Here is a 21,516-nt window from a genome sequence, read left to right as displayed (position 1 = left end):
GACAACTGGGGTTGCAGATTCCGTAGTTGGAGGTGTCATGGCATGTGATAATTTCAGATTTGATGCAATATTAGAGAAGAAGACTCCTTTGGTTCTGAGTATGGGAGCATTGGATATGGTGAATTTTGGTCCTAAAACTACCATACCTCCTGACTTTCATCAAAGAAAGATTCATGAAATAATGAGCAGGTGATTCATCTTTTCATTTTGCTCCTTGTTTGTCTCTAAAAGATTTCCTTAAGATATGTAGCAGTAATATCATCTAAAAGTTAAGTTGGACCACTTACCATTCAAGTTTGACAAATATGTGGTCGTGAAACAAAGTAGTGTGTTTGATGTCATCTTGCATAACTTCGAACACCTTCGGAAAACATCTCAGGACGTCATGCTTTTTTTGTCATTGGGAGATATTTTGCCATACTTTTGAAAGTTTATAGTATTGTGTCGTGACTGTGCAACTAAGCATATGGGTTCAATTTGTAAAATATCAAATAAGTACTTGACGTGTGCCTTTTGAGTTAAATCAACGGAATGCTTATGTTACAGGTTTCCCAAATGCGTACGTCGGTAGGTGAAAATAAGAAATTTGCTGCATTTATAGCAGAAATGTTGAACAAGGCATCATCAAGTGTATGTGTTTGTTTACCAGAGAAAGGTGTCTCTGCATTGGATGCACCAGGGAAAGCCTTTTATGATCCTGAGGCCACTAGTTGTCTTACACATGAGCTACAGATGCTTCTTGAAAATATTGAACGTTGTCAGATACCACAGTTATTTATAAGGAAGAGGATTGGCAGCCTATGGTGTTACGTTCCACTGCAGTTTCAAAAAACAAATGTTATATTCCACCGCAAAACTCGAATCAGATAATTGAAATGTTTGTTCACATATAGGTTAAGGTCTTTCCTTACCATATCAAGGATTGTTGGAAATTTGGAAGAGCAAGACAACACAAATAATACTCAAAACTCACTAGAAGAGAAATTGAGAAAAGATGATTTTCTATTCAACTTGGCTTAATTCAAATGGCTAGATTACATGACTATTTATAGGTGAATTCATCCATATATCTAGTCTAGCATACATGTATCACTATTAATAATTTCACACTTCACATCTTCCAAGTACATGAATAAGAACTCACTAGACTAATCTAAAATTTTCCACCAATTCATGTATCTCCTAATACATTAATCTACTAGTTCATGAACTAAATTAAATATAACGTGAACAAATTAAATAATGTGAACAAGTTTATTTTTTCAACATCCCCCCTTAAACTTGATTCACTACTCCAAGAGTCATCCGCAGCTTCTGAAAAATATCAATCTGCAACGGCTTGGTGAAAATGTCCGCAACTTGGTCTTGAGATTTCACAAACTCAAGCTCTACCTCCTTCTTCGATATGCAATCTCTAATGAAATGATACTTAATATCAATATGTTTGCTCCTTTCATGAAACACTGGGTTCTTGGCCAACGCAATGGCCGATTTGTTATCAATACAAATCTTAGTTGCATCTTCTTGTGGTTGGTGAATTTCTTTCAACAAGCTCCTTAGCCAAATTGCAGGACAAACACAAGAAGAAGCTGCTACATACTCTGCTTCACATGTTGACAAAGTCACAATCGGTTGCTTCTTGGAATTCCATGTAAATGCAGAATTTCCAAAAAGGAAAACAAACCCGGTAATACTTTTCCAGTCATCAACATCACCAGCCCAATCACTATCTCAATAGCCAACAAGCTTGAAGTCCTTGGAAGATGAATAAAAAATTCCATAATCAAGTGTACCTTTGATGTACCGGAGTATTCTTTTGGCTGCTTTTAAATGAGAAGTTGTTGGAGTTTCCATAAAGCGACTGACAAGTCCAACACCAAAAAGAATATCGGGTCTCGTACAAGTTAAATACCTTAAGCTTCCAGCAAGACTTGTGAAATATGTGGGATTGATATTTTCTCCATCTTCATGCTTGGACAATTTAACTCCACAATCCACGGGGGTGCTAACAGGCTTGCAATTCTCCATTCCAAATTTCTTAAGAATCTCCTTTGCATATTCTCCTTGAGAAATAAAGATGTCATCATTCTTCTGCTCCACTTTAATGCCAAGATAGTACGACATTAGGCCAATGTCTATCATCTCAAATTCTCTTGTCATTGATTTCTTGAATTCTTCAAACATCTTTGGATTATTTCCTGTCAAGATCAAATCATCCACATACAAACAAAAAAGTAATGTGTCACCATCTTCATTAATTTTTACATAAAGTGCATGCCCATGTGGACACTTTAAAAAACCATTTGCTTGGAAGTATTTGTCAATTCTACAATTCCAAGCCCGTGGAGCTTGTTTCAAACCATAAAGAGCCTTCTTCAATTTCAACACTTTATCTCCATCTCCTTCAACCTTATAGCCCAAAGGTTGATCAATGTATACTTCTTCCTCCTAAATCCCATTCAAGAAAGCCGACTTCACATCCATTTGATGGATTTTCCACTGATTCTGAGCTGCCAAAGAAATAATCAAGCGGATTGTCTCCAAACGAGCAACTGGTGCAAACACCTCATCATAATCAATACTGGCCTTTTGCTTGTACCCCTTTGCTACCAATCTTGCTTTGTACCTCTCTACTTCTCCTTTGGAATTTTTCTTTAATTTGTAAACCCATTTGACTCCAATGGTGCTTTTTCTTTTTGGAAGTTTTGCCAACTCCCAAGTGTCATTCTTCTTGATTGCCCTGATTTCTTCATCCATTGCATCTCTCCATTTTGGATTACCGGCAGCATCTTCATAACTTACAGGCTCGCTGTCCACCAATAAACAAAAGTAAGTTAAATCACTTAAATTTTCTGTTACTTCTTCCGTTGCGTCATACAAGTCTCGAAGACTTCTAGACTTTCGAGGTACATTGCTTGAACTTGATTCCCCAACTTCTTGAACTTGCGGTGGAGGTGTTGTAGGTGGTGTAGTAGGATGCTTCATAACTTCTTCATCATGTTCATCATCAAGGAATGGACTAAAAGAGTAATCTTGCTCTTTAGATTTCCATTCCCAAGTACTATCTTTATCAACTTCAACATCTCTGCTTATGGTAACCTTGCCATTTCTTGGGTTATATAACCTATAACCTTTAGATCTTTGCGCATAACCAACGAAAACATACCTCTCACTTTTTTCATCAAGCTTAGATCTCTTCTCATCCGGCACATGTGCATAAGCAATGCTTCCAAACACTCGCAAGTGAGCAACTTTTGGTTTGAAACCACTCCAAGCCTCTTGCGGTGTTTTGCCACGAATACTTTTGGTGTGACGCTGATTTGATAAATACACCGCACAAGCAACTGCTTCAGCCCAAAACTCCTTTGGCATATTTTTGCTCTTCAACATACTCTTGCCATGTTGAGAATAGTTCGATTCTTCCTCTCCACCACGCCATTTTGTTGAGGCGATCTTGGAACAGTCAAAAAATGACGTATTCCATTTTTTCCGCAAAAAGCCTTGAATTCATTTAAAGTAAATTCTCCGCCATTATCGGACCGAAGTGACTTTATTTGGTAGCCACTTTATTTCTCCACCATGCTCTTAAAATTCTTGAAGTTTTCAAGCACCTCAGATTTTTCCTTCAAAAAATATACTCAAGTTTGTCGAGAATAATCATCAATAAAGAGAAGGAAATAATTACTTTTACCAAGTGAGGCTGGCTTGATAGGTCCACATACATCCATATGAATCAACTCTAAAGGACACCGTGCACTTGTCAATGACTCTTTAGGAAAGCTTTTCCATGACTGCTTTCCAAAAAGACATCTTTCTCAAAGCTGATTAGGATGGTTAATGGTTGGCAACCCTTTCACCATATTTTCCTTTTTCATCAACCTTAGACTATCAAAATTCAAATGGCCAAATCTCATATGCCAAAGCCAAGATGAATTTTTGACACATGAAAATAAGCACCTTGGTACATCACTTTGAAGATTCAAAACAAACATTTTATTTTTAGCCATAGGAACATTGGCTAACAATCTCCCATTTTCATCTTTCATAGTCAACTTTTTATCTTTCAAATGAATGTCATAATTTTTCACCAAAAGTTGTCCCAAACTCAGAATATTACTTTTCATTTCCGGTATATACATGACATTGGAGATAAATTGATGACTTCCATCTTTCAAACGAATTAAAATCGTCCCTTTTCCTTTGATTTGAACTTTTGAAGAGTCTCCAAGAGTGATGTTGCCACCATTAAATTCCTCAAACTCAGCAAATAAATGCTTCTTCCCGCAAATATGGCTACTTGCACCGGAATCAAGGTACCATTTATTTCTTTCTACACTTTCTTCTTCTTTACATGCCATGAGTAAAGTGTCATCTTCATCTTCATTTTTGCTCTCCACAAAATTATTTATCTCCTCCAAATTATTTTTACATTCCCAGGAAAAATGACCATATTTATGACAAGTAAAACATTCAATATTTGATTTGTCATACCTTTCTTGATTTGACCTCCATCCACTACCTCTTCCGCGGCCTCTTCCTTGGCTGGAGTCTTGACTTCTATTTTCTTTGGTCAGAGGTTGACAACCACCTCTTCCTCCTCTACCACGACCTCTTCCACGCCCACGACCTCTTTGTTGTGAGCCACACCTTTCATCTTTCTCCTTCGAAAGAAAGTTTTGCTTGCAAAGCTTGTTCAACCGACTCTTGTTACCCGTGAGTTCTTTTATGGTCATGGTGTCCAAGTCCTTGGACTCTTCAATGGCAACAACAATATAATTAAATTTTGAGTCTAGGGATCGTAATATTTTTGCAACGACCCTATCATCATTCAACTCTTCACTATATCTCTTCATTTGATTGACAACCGCCAAGACTCTTGAAATATAATCTGAAATTGATTCGGATTCCTTCATTTGCAGCGATTCAAATGCTCCTCTTAAGGTTTGGAGACGAACCTTTTTCACCTTGTCCAAACCTTTAAAGGAAGTTTGAAGAATATCCCATGCTTGCTTGGAGTTGGTTGCATTTGCAACCTTCTCGAACATCTTTTAATCTAAACTTTGATGGATGAGTGTGAGTGCCTTTTGGTCTTTCTTCTTTGTCGCAGCGGCATCATCTTCTTCATCAACGCCACTCTCCACAATTTCCCATACATCATAGGCTCCAAGCAAAGCCTTCATTCGGATGCACCAACTTCCATAATTTTCTTTAGTGAGCATCGGAACTTGGAATGGAGTTCCATTGGTGTTAGTCATTTTCTCTCTACGTTTTGTTGTCTCTCAAACACACCGGCTCTCGTACCAAATGTTAGAAATTTGGGAGTGTAAGACAACACAAAAAATACTCAAAACTCACTAGAAGAGAAATGGAAGAAAAATGATTTTCTATTCAACTTGGCTTAATTCAAATGGCTAGATTACATGACTATTTATAGGTGAATTCATCCATGTATCTAGCCTAGCATACATGTATCACTATTAATAATTTCACACTTCATATCTTCCAAGTACATGAATAAGAACTCACTAGACTAATCTAGAATTTTCCACCAATTCATGTATCTCCTAATACATTAATCTACTAGTTCATGAACTAAATTAAATATAATGTGAACAAATTAAATAATGTGAACAAGTTTATTTTTTCAACAATGATGTGGAGTTTGCAAATGTTTTAGTTGATTCGTTCTTGGAAATCTCCTCAAAATCTCGACATGTTGAATATCAGCCAGCCGAGTCTGAATCTATCCAAGACATTCAGAAAGATATTAATGTTCGCCAGATAAATTCCCCACGCAACAGATAAACCTTTTCCCGTGTCAACTTTCCAAACGCAAAAACAGGTGACAATTCTTCCTAAAGATCCTATGGCTTCTTCGTCTGTTTACTTTTTAAAATTTTGTATCCATTTAGTGAAATCCACTGACTTAGGATATGTGTCAACCTTAGCTTGCCACAGAAGCCAGTTAAGTGAAAGATGACAAGAGAGTAGCATTTATATTGATCTTATCTCGGGAATTATTTGCTTATCAATGGATTGTTATTTGAGGCTAGATTGAAATGCCATCATGGATTCTTGTCCTTTATTGTCATCATAATCATCTCTATTATCGTTCTGTGAGTGTCTTTGAAATGGAATATGTTTGGCTCATCAGCAGCCAAATGAATTTCAACGTGTGCAAATATGTTTTCCTCATATTAAGTTAGTAAATCAATTTTTTGGCTTTTTTTTAATCATTTATTGTTGATTTATAAAGTGCAATACTCTTTTATATGAGTAAGGTCTAGTTAAACAGCGGAAAGAACTCGAGCAGCCAAAATTGTCATGCACAAATGTGTCGGGCTTTGGGTGTTACCTAAGCCCGTCAACCGGTCCAGTTTGATCGGTTCAAATCAGTAACCGGACTGGTTAAACCGGAATCGGTGGAACCGGTTTACCGGTTACGGTTAACCTTAGATTTTTTACCGGTCCAGTTTGCATTTTTTTGGGACCGAATAACCAGTTAACCGGTAAACTGAAACCAGAACCGGTTAAAACCGGTTAACCGGTCAAAAAAAAATAGTGTTGTTGCTGACTGGGCTGGACCGTTGGCCAACAGTCCATTTTGCAAAAATGGTCATTGCCAACGGCTCCAAACTCCCCTTTTGGCCCCCCAACTCCCCTAAACTTATTTTTTTAACACTTTAACCCATCCCCCACCCCTATATAAACCCCTCTCCATTTCCAATTTTAATCCACACCAATTTACTCTTCTCTTTCTCTCAATTTTTCTCAATTATAGCTATTTTGCAACAATTAGCCACTTTAAATTTCTCTCAATTAAATATTATAAAGTTTTATTCTAGTTTCAATTATTAATTTTGCAATTATAAAAAAAAAAATGGTGGAGTTGGTGATTTTGCAACAATCCGAAGTAGCTCCAAAGCTTTGGTGGATTTGCAATTCTAGCCGCCTTCACTTTGTTGGAAATTAGTCTAGCAATTTGGTACCTTCGTTTCAACTCTATCTTTATTTTCCGTTATTTAATTTACGCAATTTAATTCTAGCAATCTAATTTGTTGCAATTTATTTTCTTGTGATTTATTTGAGTGTGATTTAAATTAATTCTATTTAATAATGGCGAAGAAATTTAGACGTGGTGCCGGTAGTAGTGGTATTGTTAGGGGTGGGTTTAATGAGGAAACATTTGTGAACAAAACACCAAATTTAGGTATTGATATTGGTGAAAATACTCCACTTTTAGATCATGAGGTAATGCAACAACATTATACCGATACTTTTAATGAAATTATTGATGATGATGGTAATGAAACACAAGCCCCCGAAAATCTCATAGGAGATATAGGTCATGCACAATCACATACACAAGATAAACCGCCAAGAACTCATAAGACAACCTCTAAAATTTGGCAATTTATGATTAAGGATAAGGAAAGACAAACAGCTACATGTAATTTATGTAGACAAGAATTTATTTTTAGGCAACAAACTAATAAGGATGGTGGAACGGGTACACTAACGAATCATATGAAAGGTAAACATAAGGATGTTTGGGTAGAGCAAACAGGTTCAAATGTGGGGGTATCCAAATGACAATAGACCCACGAACCAGTAAAAATTTTAAGTATGACAAGAAAAAAGAGCGTGTAGAAATAGCTAAAATGGTAGCTTATGATTGTTTACCATTTTCCTTTTCTTCGGGTTTGGGATTTGTTACTAATATTCAACGTTGTTATAATCCGTTATTTGAGGATATTCCTAGAAGTACTTGCAGAGCGGATATTATAGATTTGTATAAAAAATATAGATTTTATTTGCGCCATGTATTTAATTCTTTAAATTGTAGTGTTTCTCTTACCGCCGATTTGGGTCTTAGTCTTAATAAGTTAGATTTTTTTGCTATTACATGTCATTGGATTGATGATAATTGGGTGATGCAAAAAAGAATTATAGTTTTTTTATATAATGAAGGGAAAGGTCGCCATGATGGAAAAAATTTAGCGGATTCAATGTCTACTATTATGAAATTTTTTAACGTTTATAGAAAAACACGTTGTATTGCTTTAGATAATGCTTCTAATAATACAAAGGTGGTTGGTCTTTTAAAAAGGGAGTTAAACCCTCCGCTAAAAAATATTTTTCGTGTGAGATGTAGTTGTCACATTTTAAACTTGATTGTTAGAGATGGTCTTAACTATTTTGAAGATTCTATTCAAAAGGTTAGAAATGCGGTTGCTTTTCTTTTTTGTAATGCTAATAGGCATAAAATGAGATATTTTAAGAATTCTTGTGTGGAAAATGGCCTTAAACCTAGGAAAATTCAAGTAGAAGTTGACACTTGGTGGAACTACGCTTACATTATGTTACAACAAGCATATGATTATAGGATTCCCATACAACAAGTTCACAATCATTTTAATAAAGATAGTGAAAATTGGTTAAATATTACCGATTGGAAAGATGTTAAGGAATGTATTGAACTTTTACAAAAAATTTATAATACAACTCTTGCTTTTTCTAGACAATTTTATTCCACGGTAACCGGAATTTTAGCCTACTTAGCGGAAATAGCTAGAGTTTTATATGAGTATAAAGATAAACCCGGTTGTCAAGCGACTATTTTTAATATGACAACAAAATTTAAGATGTATTTTTTTCCCATCCCAACTTTATTTATATTGGGTTCTCTTTTAAATACTTGTTTTAAAATGTCTTATATTAGAGCATTGGTTGGTCAAATTTATAACTATTTAGAAATTGACGAGGAAGTTGAACCGTCTTTAAATGAAGCCGAGCTCGCGATTGATGCCGAGTTTAGAAAAGTTTTTAGTCATTATTCTAATTTGGAAGAAAGTACTGCACCCGTTGCTCCACGCCCTACTACTTCTCAAAGTAGCAAAAAGGGCTTAAAGGGTTTGTCGAATTTAAAAGTTTTAAATTCACAATCAGCTCCTTAATGCAAACTTTGATGAATATCACCTTTATTTGATGCAGCCAAATGTGGATATCAAGGAACTAGATGATTTGGACGTCTTAGCGTGGTGGAAGAGATACAAGGCGAGTCATCCGGTACTTCAAGAATGGCTCGAGATATCCTTACGATTCGAATATCAATTGTGGCTTCGGAGAGTGTATTTAGCCAAGGAAGACAACAAATTGGAGACCATAGACCATCATTATCCGGATTTAGCTTGCAAGTACTAGTGTGCATTCGCGATTGGATTAGATCGGAGCGAGGCAACCAAAACTTAGAAGCGGTGGAAGACGAATAGGAAGAGATTGAAGATTTGATAGCAAGTGGAATGGACCAAATGGAAGATTTTGAAGATATCTCCATGATCGAATATGATATGGCAGATATTAGCCAAATGATTGGCACTTTTTGATTTTATTATTCTACTATTTCTTTGCAACTCATGTATTATTTGCAAGTTAAAAAAAAATACAACTTGCAAATAAATGTTATCCATGAATGAATAAAATATATGGCTCATTGAGCTTTCTTCTATTTACTTGTGTTCATATTTGTTGACACTCAATTTTGTCCCGCCTCTCCTCCAAAATATCTGTTTATGCTTATCATTATTATTATTATTGTTATTACTATTATTATTATTATTATTATTATTATTTGCATTATAATCATTTCAGCATTTTTTACCACCATATGCACACACATCGCATTTATTTTCGCGCTGTTAAATAATATCTTTTATTCACTGTCGAACTTTAAAAAATATTTTGCACGACTATTACAATCTCATAAAATTTTATTATCTGAGCACTAATAATTACATATTTTATATTAGGTAATATTTTAGTCCGTATTAATTCAGTCCATAATTAAATCCTAAATCATTTGGGCTAGAAGCCTAATTCGTTTCAACTTAGCCCATTGTAATTAATCCATTATTTCACCCAACTCAGCAGCCCACATTTAATACCCAGTCCATATTTTTTCATCCGTCCAGCCCATTACCCATTAAATCCGACCCGGCCCAACTTATTAAACAAATGAAACCTTTAGGTTTCTTTTCATCTTCAGCCGCCTCCCTTCTCTCCCTTCTCTCTTCTCTCTCTCTCCCCCCGCCCCTCTCTCCTTCCTCTCCATTTCCGGCTAAAAGCCGCTTTCCCTTTAGCCCTGAACAGTTTGACCTTCCCCTTTCCGTGTAAAAGTCGTCTGTTTGTGACCCCCAACAGACTCGTCCTTTTCCCTTCTCCTCTCTCTCTCTCCTCACGAAAATGGCGAAATCACAGAATGATTTCGCCTCATCTAGGCCATGCATGGCCAAATTTGGGGAGAGAAATTAATGTTTTGTACTTTCCCGTCAGTTTTTCAACGGTTGAAGGGGGTGAGCTTTTGTTTTCTCCTTCTTTCTCTCTGTCTCAAGCTGAAACATCATTGATGAGCTTTGTCTACTTGCGACTTCAAATCAGTTTTATCAGTCTCTTTTTTATTTTCGGGTACGGGAATCTTAATTATATTTTTTCTACTCCTTTCTTTTTCTGACCAAAGATTTGAAATACGAACGTTGATTTGGAGTGGAGCGTTTTGACCAAAGATCCCGCCCAAATAGTTGAACTCCAAAAACCCTAATCTTTTCCTATAAATAATCGTTTTCCCAGTCATATGAGGAGGGTTTTTTTTAGTGGTGAAATTCCTGAAGAATTAGGTCGTCTTCTTTTTTCTCCAGTCGCTAAAATTCCCTAAAGAAACACAAGTTCTAGTCAGCCACCCGAAATTTCCCCCCTAAGAAAATATCAACTTTAGCAGTTGCAATTTTTCTAGGATATTAAGTCATTTTTGTTTTCGTTTGCCTCCGGAGTTATTTCGAGTCCGAGTGTACGCGAGTTTGATCTTTGTGGTGTTCGAGTGTAGATCGAAGGCTTAAAATCCAGTTCGCTGCACTCGAAAAAGGTAACAATCCTCTTTTCCCTCATTTATTTTATGCATTGGATTTCTGCATGTTTCTGTATTTTAAGCTAAAAGTCATAGTTTCTTTCATTTAAAATGATGTTCGAATGCTTCTGTGTTAAGTTAATTTAGTTTATATAGCTGAGCCATGCCTTGTATGTTACCTTGAGTTTAGCGTAGTTAGTTTACTGCTTTGCGTGTTGTTGTTTAAACTAAGTAGTTCAGCATGTCTATAGATGTTAAGATAGTCCAGTTTGTTTAAGTAGGTTAGTTACGTTTTGCTTAGTTTAGTTGTATCAAGAAATAGAATTATGTATGCTGTTTTGGTTGTTTCTTATTCCTCATTGGTTGTTTATGTGGTTGGCCGCAACTAGTTGCTATGCCGATATAGATTCATTGTTTCATTTGTTGAAGAATTGTACTATGTTTAGCCTGATCAGTTTTAATAAAAAATGATATATATTGCTTTATTTGGTTGCTGAAACAGTGCTCATAGTCGAAGAAGAAAGACCTCCCTGTTTTGCTTAGTAATCGAATTGCTTGGCTTGTTTAAGTTAGTTTAATCCAATAAAGTTGTAGGCGATGAGTTATTCTACAGTTAAGCATGATTGGATCTTTGTTTGGCTTAGCCTAGTCAAAGTATGTTTCTATGTTATTCTAGCCCAAGTTTAGTCACGTTTAAGCATATGTAGAGCATCCTGTTATGGTTAATCATGTTTCATATGTCATACGTGTGTCCTGTTTATCATATCAAAGGGTCACCGAATTACCTGTTAGGATTATTTGGGCGGCTGTTTGATATTTGGACAAGGTTAAATAGCCTATCTTGCATCCTAATGTGTCATCTGTTTTGACCAGTGTTCTCCTGGAAACGAATATTTCTTGAGTGTATTTTCCCCTTTTGTTCCCCTAATGCCCAGTTATACCTCTTTCCTCTGTTTAGTTTCAATTCTATCCAGTTAATTTTGTGCACCTACTCATGCCTGAATCCTTGAATGTTCAAGTCTGCAATAGTCCCTTCTTGAACTTAGTTGTCATCGCATGCATATTTGTGAAAATTGATTCGAAACACTGATTGAAAACTAGTTTGAAATTTCACATGTATTCTTGATAAGTTGCCACTCATTTAATCATCAAGAACCTAATTCTTGACGTCTTGCTGTCTGTTTAAAGCAAATCTATTTTCTGTATATAAGTTAGAAGTATTCAGACCTTGTTAGGAGTATATAATCACTTGCTAAAATGCCTTAGTAGTGGTGCTCGCTGAATAAGTCGATCGAAGGTCCTATAGTGCAACCTTATATGTCTGTTGTATGCTCCTGAGCTTGTAAAGTCCCAATATAGTCTGACATAAACCTTTCTGTGCATGTTCTCACTTATCTTTTTCTCCTAAATACTACATCTCTCGTGTGGAAAGTGTCCTTGTGAATATACGCAGTCTATATCAGATGCATTTTCGCATGAGTAAACATGTGTTAGCAAATCCCGTGTATAGTTTATTATCAGTTTGGTTTGTTTAAATTTTGTGTGTTGTTGCAAGTATATTTCAGTTGAAGAATGTATATACACGAATATACTCAAATATACATATTATGTACATAATCCATTGGTCTGTTTTTATTTATATTATACATGTTTAGCCTTGTTTATTGATTGCATACTAATCCTTATCTTTCGTTTTTATGCATGATCATCGCATACGAGTCCGAGGGACTCGTCCTTCTTCCGCATTCGATGTTGGGCCAAGGCCCAACGAAATATTATTTCCCTCCCTGTCCAGTTCTGTCCGCAGCAAAGAGAATAGAACACAAAAGTTCTGGGCCAAAGCCCAATCGCAGCAGTCTATAAAAAATGACTGGGCCGAAGCCCAACTGCAAACAGATCCCAGCAGTCCCAAAATGGGCTGAGCCCATTTAATGTTATTTGCTCCTTCATTTTAGTTTATTTTGTGCATTTAGTTTGTATTATGCAACTAACTCTTTGTTTTGTTTTGTTTTGTTTTCTTAGTTTAGATAAATCCTAATGAATCAGTAAGTTTAGTTTTAGTAATGGGTAGTTAGTTTAAGGAAGATTAACAATTAATTCCATAAGTTTCCTTCTCTTCTTCTCATGTTAAAACTATTTATAACGTCTAATATTTATTTTATTTGGAATAATTGATTTGCAAAATGGCATGACTATATATTTTAAGTAAAGGGAATCATATTTTTATCATAAACATTTCAAAACGTCACTAATACGCAAGTATAAACTCAAGTATATTTTATAAATAACTCTTCAAGTTTGAATCAATCACGCATATTTTTAGCTAAGCATAGTTAATAAAAAATAATAAAAGGAAAAATAAAACTCACTTCTTTTTGAATTCTATTTATAAGCCTAGATTTTTCTACATTGCTATATTCATATAACATAACTTATCCAAAGTTCAAAATTGCTAAATCTCTTCTCAAAAGCTATTATTTATGGACAAATTATCATATTTTCTACGAGTCTTATTTAAATAGCATTATTATACTCTTCCTTCAAAACCTTAACAACCTTTATAAGTCTTATTCTAAAATAGCCCTTAAAGAGCTTCTATTTTCTATAAATCTTATTATAACTAACATTATTTTCCTTTAAAACTTTAGCAATATTTGTAAGTCATTTTTAAAATTAAACACTATATTTAGCCTTAATTAATTAACCTAAGTTTCGCCGGATAACCGTAGTTAACGAATCCTAGAGGATGCCTAACCCCTTCCCTTTAGGATAAGCTAGAACCCTTACGTAGAATCACGCTAATTGAACAGACCATTAACAGAGGTTTAGTTAGGCTTTACCTTGATTAATAAATTAGGTGTCCTAATTCACCTTAAAATCAATTAGGTGGCGACTCCTTAAAACAAAACAAATAAGAATCACCAATATGTTGTACTTCTACTTTAACCCGTTTAAATGGGGTATAACAATATTTTTACTTATATTAAGTTAGGAATACACCTAAAATATACTAAGAATATACTTATAATATGCATCTACTTAAATTAAAAACTAGAAAGTTATATACTTGAAAAATAACTAAAATATACTAAGAATATACTTATAATATAAATATACTTAAGTTATAAAATAGGAATTTATAAACTTAGAAAAAACTTAAGTTATAATACATATAACTTAAACATATATATATAAGCTATAGTATAACATATAACTTAAACATATATATTTATTTAAGTTATAATATAAGTATATATAGTATACATATAACTTAAACATAGATATTTATTTAAGTTATAATACATATAAGTTAAGTTTTTTCTATTAGTTAAGTTTTTTCTAAGTTTGTAAATTTTTATTTTATACTTAAGTATATTGATATTATAAGTATATTCTTAGTGTATTTTAGGTATATGTAGTATAACTTAAACATATAACTTTATATATATATATATATATATATATATATATTATTAGTTAGTAAATATATAAACTTTACTTATAAACTTATATAAATATACTAATAAATACTATAATATATATATACTATACATAAAACAAAAACAAAACAAAAAAATTTATGGTTTGGAAAGGCCGGTTCCGGTTTCCATGTTTGGAACCGCTGGCCCGTTCCGATTTTTAGACCCAAAACTGGCCGGTTTACTAACCGGTTATCGGTCCGGTCCGGTTTGAACCGGTTGCTAGAGTTAGTGTTACCGAATAAGATAAAAAAACCACTAAAATATTACTCCTTCCGTTTCAAATTAGTTGTCATGTTTCTTTTTCCGAGTAAAGCCCAATTAGATCCGATGAACTCGATATTTTATAATTAAATTTTAAATATTTAAAAACTATATGAAAAAAAATTATAAGTTACAATTTTTCTCATGTCAATATGATGAAAAAATACATTTTAAAATATTGATCAAAATTTACATGATTTGACGCATGAGAGGCTAAACATGATAACTAGTTTGGGACCGAGGGAGTACTAGTATATTATGACCGACCAACTTGTCACTTTGCAGAGACGAATCAGGCGCAACAAGATAATAAAAAGACAACTTTATATATACTGACTAGGGGTGTATGGCCCGTGCCAACATGAAAGAGATTTTAAGGGTATACAATTAGATTTATTTGTAAAAACTTGATGCTCACTTTTCAATTTTTGAGTATATGCTATAAGCTTCGAAATGCAAACATACCAAGACTGAAAAAATGAGCTTGTTACATATTAACCGCTTGATGCAGTCCTGTACCGGCACGGACATTGCGTATTTTTGATAAACCAACGTTTATATAATAAGTATCAAATCAGTCGGACAACACTACATGATAGCTAATTGCGAGATATAATATACATAACATTTTGGAATAACATCCATGGCTGCATTCATATAAAGTAGTACATACTTTTTACATTATATATGGGAGAACTGTTCATAGGTTTATTGTTACACCTCGCATTTTTGTACGTTGAATTTCGACGAGTACTAGTTGTCCTAGTCTTGAGAAGCAGGACGAATTTTTCGAGGTTATGAGGATAGATATGTCCATCTTGGGTATATAAGAGAGCAAAACCATGTTTAGTAAGCTTCGGGAAGGTTTAAGACTTGTCAGATCATCGGAATTAAGTTTAAGCGAAAGTTTGACAAAGTTTCACATTATGGTGCTATATGTGGCTCTCAAAGCACAACATGTGGGCCGCAAAGCACGCTTTGAGAAGACGCAGTTGTGCAGCATAGTGTGACAAAGAATTTTGGTGATGTTGTGAGGTCTGCAACACAACATGCGGCTCTCAAAGCGCGCTTTGCGACGCTGCAAACCTCGTTGCATGTTGTGTCGGTCCAGAATTTTCTGGACTACTATAAATAGACCCACTTTGACCCTAAATCATTATTTCACCATTTTTGAACCTAGAAACTTCTAAACTCTCTCAACAAGTCTTCTTATGATTTAAGACCAAAATCAAGGGGCAAACCAAGTGATTCTAACATAAAGAAGTCCATGATCATCATTGGATTGTTCTTCCTCTTGTGGTGTTGAATTTGGAGACTTCTTGGAGGTGAGGGAAATTCGAATTTAGAGTGATCCTTGTGATTGAAGGTAAGATTATCACTCCATCTTCATGTTTATAGTATTATTTGGCATTTATACAACTTATGGGAAGGAGAAATTGTGAAAGTAAGGTTTTAAGTTATGCTAGAATTTGTTCTTAGCTATGTTTGAGTTATAAATTGTTCTAGACTTGGCATGGTTGTGAGGTTGTTGGGCTGGTTTCTGCAAATAAAGTTGTAATATGAAGTGGTTGGATTGTTAAGTGAGTTGTGGAGATGAAAAGGAACTAGTGAAGGATTGATGGTACCGACATATGTATAGGATTGAGTGAAACAAGCTACATGAATCTTATGCACATAAAATGTTCGATAAAATGTCTAAATGAGTTCTCTTATAAGTTATGAACCCATCGTTGATACGGATACTTCGTTTACTATAGATAATCATTCATAGAGCGTACGAGGACTCGTGGGATCCGTATACTAAGGAGGCAAGGTATGTTAAGGCTAACCCTTCCTTTCTAAAGGCATGATTCCCTTATTGTGAACCCACACATGATATCCATAATGTCCTATTTCCTAGAAATGCTAGAATTCATATCATAATTCTCAAGGTTCCTATGGTATTGTTGACAAAAGTTCCCTATGATGATGATTCCATTTCTAGAAATATCAAAGCTTAAAGCCTTTGATGTTCTCATGATATTATTGAACTTGCTACATGATCATTGATTTTATTCATTGTTATTGATCTCACCTTATGGTAATTGTTCTTTTAAGATGAAATATAGTGATAATGATGATTCCATAATGATAATCGGAGGTTACCGACCCTACGTCACTCCGATAGACTTATAGCTTTTAATTGGGCTGTCATACATGTTTTATATATATGTATGTATTATCTCACACCTCGCCGCGCTATAGTCAGCCGGGAAGGCACGTAGATGTGCACACCACTGCAGTGGGCAGCTTATGATATCATCCCGGACGCGGGATAATGATGATATGATGATAACACCGTGCCTAGATGGTCGGGCAGTATACTATATATATGTATGTATAAGATAAGATGTTCTTTTTAAAGCTAAGTATGCATGACATCCGCCTTAAGAGGCATCCAAATGTACAGGTTATCTCTCTTATCTCATGTTACTTTCCACATCTTTATTATGTTGTTATTCATGTCTTACATACTCAGTACATTATTCGTACAAACGTCCTTTGTGTTTATGGACGCTGCGTTCATGCCCGCAGGTAGGCAGGGAGACAGATCAGATCCCTAGGAGCTTCATCAGCGATCGTATAGGGGCGCTCCATTTGTTTCGGAGCTACAGTCTATGGTACTATTCTTTTGGTGCACATATGGGCATGGCGGGATCCTGTCCCGTCTTTATGATTCCTTGCACTCTATGTAGAGGCTCGTAGATAGATGTATATAGTTAGAAGTTCCATAACCTTACCGGTTCATATTCTTATATATATATGGGCATAGTTGATTATAATCATATAGATGAGCTATTATTTTGTGGATTCATGCCCTTATAGATTATAATATTCATAAGTTATCTTTCATGGTCCACCTACAATGATAATGAGAAGTATGTTAAGAGGTGCTCAGTAGGTTAGCTCCGGGTGCCCGTCACGGCCCTCCGGTTGGGTTGTGACATTTATATGGTATGTGTCTATGGTCCTATTGAAAAATGGTATGTGTCTATGGTCCTATGTTTAGTCTTATTTGTAGCCTTCTTCTTAGCAACTTCTGAAAAAAAAACATGTACAGTTGTGGAGAAATAATCAAATGTTAGCGCTTCTATCTTGAAGCAAGAAAAGAAAAAAGACAAATAGAAATAGACATTTGCCAAAGCACAGGGAAGGGGAAAAAAGGAGCATGTTAACATTCAAACAATATTTGCAGATAAAGTGCTAAACGAATCTGCAGAAATAGAACAGTGTACTCCTCAATGCTAAAGTGGTTTACATAAATACAGAAAATAAAAATCCTAATGCCATTCTGCAGACTATTGGAACAAAAAACATCTCTCCCATTATAGATGTAAGGAAGGCACAATCTTCTTAACTTAAAACTGTTAAGAAATATAACACACATTCTCTACCCAAAATTTGTATTTGTTTTTTAATCCACGGGAAGAATACAATCTCGGCTGGTAGTAAATGTTTTTTCATAGTTCGTTAGATTTAAAATCATTCACCAGCTTACACAACAACAACAACATACCCAGTGAAATCCCACAATGTGAGGTCTGGGGAGGGTAAAGTGTACGCAGACCATACCCCTATCTCGGAAGACAGGGAGGCTGTTTCCGAAAGACCCTCGGCTCAAGAGAAAGGTTAGATAAGCACAAGTAGTTCAAAGCAGAATGCAAATGAAACTAAAGAAAGCGAATAAGTCAAAATAAAGCAGTCTGAAAAAAAAGGGAACAGTAGCTACCACAGATAAATAAGATAACTGAAGTATAAGAAACCACATATAGTAGCAAGAAACAAAGGGCAATAAACTATAGACATCCAACATATCTTACACATGCCTCAATTATCTACGTTCTTTCCTCCCCAACATATCGACATCCAACTTAGACAGCCTCAATCACGTTCGGAACTAACAATTCAGAATTCATTTCTAAGTCTCAAAATCAATAAACAAATAACAACCATGTTTTTTCATTCTGATTACAAACCAAAATGCTTGTGGAGGCTGAAAACCAAGTAGCATTTGGATACCTTCACATGACACATCCTCTGTTTCCTTCAATCTTGACTTTTACAAAGGCAATTGACACAAATTAAATATGCACCAGAGAACTCCTCATGTCAGCCAGAAATTTGGAGAGAACAAAGGATAAATATCATTAATAATCACTGGAAAATATATTTTAGAGACATGTCTTCTAGAATGCACGATCTAATCTACAAATGTTAAAACTTAAAACCTGTGTTGGCATGTTTTCATCTCACACTGTGGCAACATAACGGCAATGAAAAAACAAACAACATCGTACATTGAATTTAACATAAAATTTAAAGCAATATAACTCTTCTAAAGTTTCATGTTTGATTCATTCATCCTTAAGTGGAACACTCATACAACTAAACTGAATTGCAGGCTAACTACAGGGTGCCAGAAGTTGGAAATTAAATAAAAAAATTAAAAAAAATAACAAGGAGAAATGATAATATAACTTATGAAACAATCAAATCCTAGAACAGGTGGAATTCACAATACTTACTTCGCAATATTAATCCTGACTAAATGCAGTAACAAATAAATTGCAGGAGAAAACTTTACTACCTATGTGGTCAGCCTGTCATCTTCCATGGTCACAGCAGAATGGCACCCTATTATCATTAGAGTTTATTGGCAATCTATATATGTGAAATGCAAACAAATCCCTTTAGGGCTTTCATATATGAGGCGCACTTACCTGAATCATACTCTCGAAGTTTTTTTTAACATGATTGAATGCTTCCCAGTAGGGTCGGCACATTTATTCTACAAAAACAAACTACAAACCACTTCCAGTTCAAAACGAAGGAAAATTTACTCTAAAAACATTGACATGGCAAGGTCTGCACTATCCTCACCATTAGAAAGAAAAAAAAAATATTTAGTTTGACAAGTACAAACCACTTATACGAAAAATGAAAGGATCAGAGATACCCCAAATAAGAATTTATAAAAAGAAATAAATATATGTAGCATGTGTTGGATATAGTTTTACTCTTTTGGTACAAGGGTACAATTGAGAGGGTTTTACCAGCGCTGATATCGATGGTTTGAAGTTGTCTCTGATGTTGCTCAATATAGATTTCTAATGAAGAAATTAGATGACGCAAACGAAGCAAAGGCAAGGCAAAACCCCAAAAACAGGGAACGAAGAATAAGAAGAAAAGTTAGCGAGAAAGGTTTAAGGAATAGTAATGGCAGACAACTGGGTAATGGTAAATGAACGATCCTTAAACTCGCTGGCGGTTGCAGACGACTGCACAAGGCAACAATGAACGATAAACACAAAGAAAGGATAGATCTAAACATCATTCCAAACGGTTAGATTACTTCAATCGTGGTGCACATGATTCTTGAAACTTGTACTTATGACAGTAATTAAAATAGGAGAACTCGAATATTAATTACTGTATCATTTAAAAAAAATTAATTATCACAAAAGGGTATAGAGATTACCTGATTTGATGATGATTAGAGAAGACTCAAAATCAAAGATGAAGTATGATGATGATTAGAGAAGACCCAAAATGTAAGAGTAAAGTAAAGCCTAGGAAGAAGCAGAAAGACACGTAGCAAAGTAAATATTTCAAAATGACTAAAAGAGCCCTCACATTGAATTCTAATCCCACTAAGCAAAGAGAAATCTTCCAAACTCAAAAGTGTTATAATCTATATGCAAGATACAAGAGCTTCGAGGGAGAGTTTGCATAAAGAGTAATACGTACTGGTTGAAAGACTCAAGTTGAGAGTCTGGAAAATGCCACTTTCAACTGGTTCGGGTTGGATCAGCACTCCTAATTATCCAAGTATCGTCCAAGATCATCTGAAGGAAACTTCTCTTGATAATGTTCCTCACAAGAAACTGAACAAACAAATAAAGTACATCATTAGGCATCATTGTCCACCGAATTGATGTATATACACCTACGTTCTTACATGGCTAATGAAATTCTAGAGGCATTAGATGATATCCATAAACAAACAATGAGCTGCTGCTTCCCCAAGTGATTTTATAAGGAATTCATGAAAATTTAGCAAATGAGACATAAATTATATATAGGTGACTGCAAGGAGCTCTTCGATAACAAAGAGAACCGCGAACATATAATTCTTTGTACCGGATTAAATTTTCAAACCCCACTTTAATTTAGTTCTTGATAAATCAGTTTTTCTCATTGGGAATTCCTAAAATCTTCTGCAATTATAATCTCTCATCCTGTGTGGTGAAATTAGAAAACATAAAAGAGGGGTAAGAAATTAAACAGTACCAAACATCGTTTGTAATTTCTATTTTCTGTCTTACCTCCAGAGGATGGAAAAGACCATGGATGCATGGTGGAACAGAAAAGCCTCCATCAAAATTTCCTATCACATAGAAAATCGAATGTTATCAACAGCCGAAAAACATAGAATCAACTGAGTTAGTGTCAAAGTGAAGTAGAATTTGGATTGAGCAAAGAAAGAGATAGACTGTACATTGCGAATTAAACCAGAAAATCAGCAATGAAGACTGAAGATGGAAGCAAGCTCACCGCAACGTAGAAAGAAGAGAAAACCTCGGAAGGTGATAAGAATGAGGAGTCTAAGTGATTGGTGTAGCAATCAAAGACCAGATGTGAGATTTTCATCTGTGAATGAATCTGGATTTCAGTTCTTCCAAAGAGTATATTGCAGCAATAGGAAAACGCCAGAAGGCCGATCGGAACGTAGCGATAGAAGAAATATGCTACGTGGTTATTGCTGTCAATACACTTATTAAAAATTTGTTGCAAAGTCTAATATGCCCGTAGTTCTGAATTTATTTGCATGTA

At 35.0% G+C, this 21,516-nt stretch overlaps 1 long non-coding RNA gene across 2 annotated transcripts; it reads right to left on the bottom strand.

The window, feature by feature from the left end:
- Window positions 1–18,452: 18,452 nt before the first annotated feature.
- LOC132623508 (uncharacterized) lies at window positions 18,453–21,516 on the bottom strand. 2 transcript variants are annotated; one of them, XR_009576261.1, is made up of 3 exons: window positions 21,182–21,516; window positions 21,009–21,070; window positions 18,453–20,567 (listed from the first exon to the last, which is right to left on the bottom strand). It is a non-coding gene; the product is annotated as an uncharacterized LOC132623508 (long non-coding RNA). The 2 variants fall into 2 exon arrangements; XR_009576260.1 differs by having other exon boundaries at window positions 21,238–21,512.

The sequence above is a fragment of the Lycium barbarum genome, chromosome 12 (assembly GCF_019175385.1).
Source record: "Lycium barbarum isolate Lr01 chromosome 12, ASM1917538v2, whole genome shotgun sequence".
In the NCBI taxonomy this organism is placed as follows: domain Eukaryota; kingdom Viridiplantae; phylum Streptophyta; class Magnoliopsida; order Solanales; family Solanaceae; genus Lycium; species Lycium barbarum.
Note: the sequence above shows the minus strand (reverse complement) of the source record. Positions and strands in the feature narration are given on the sequence as shown.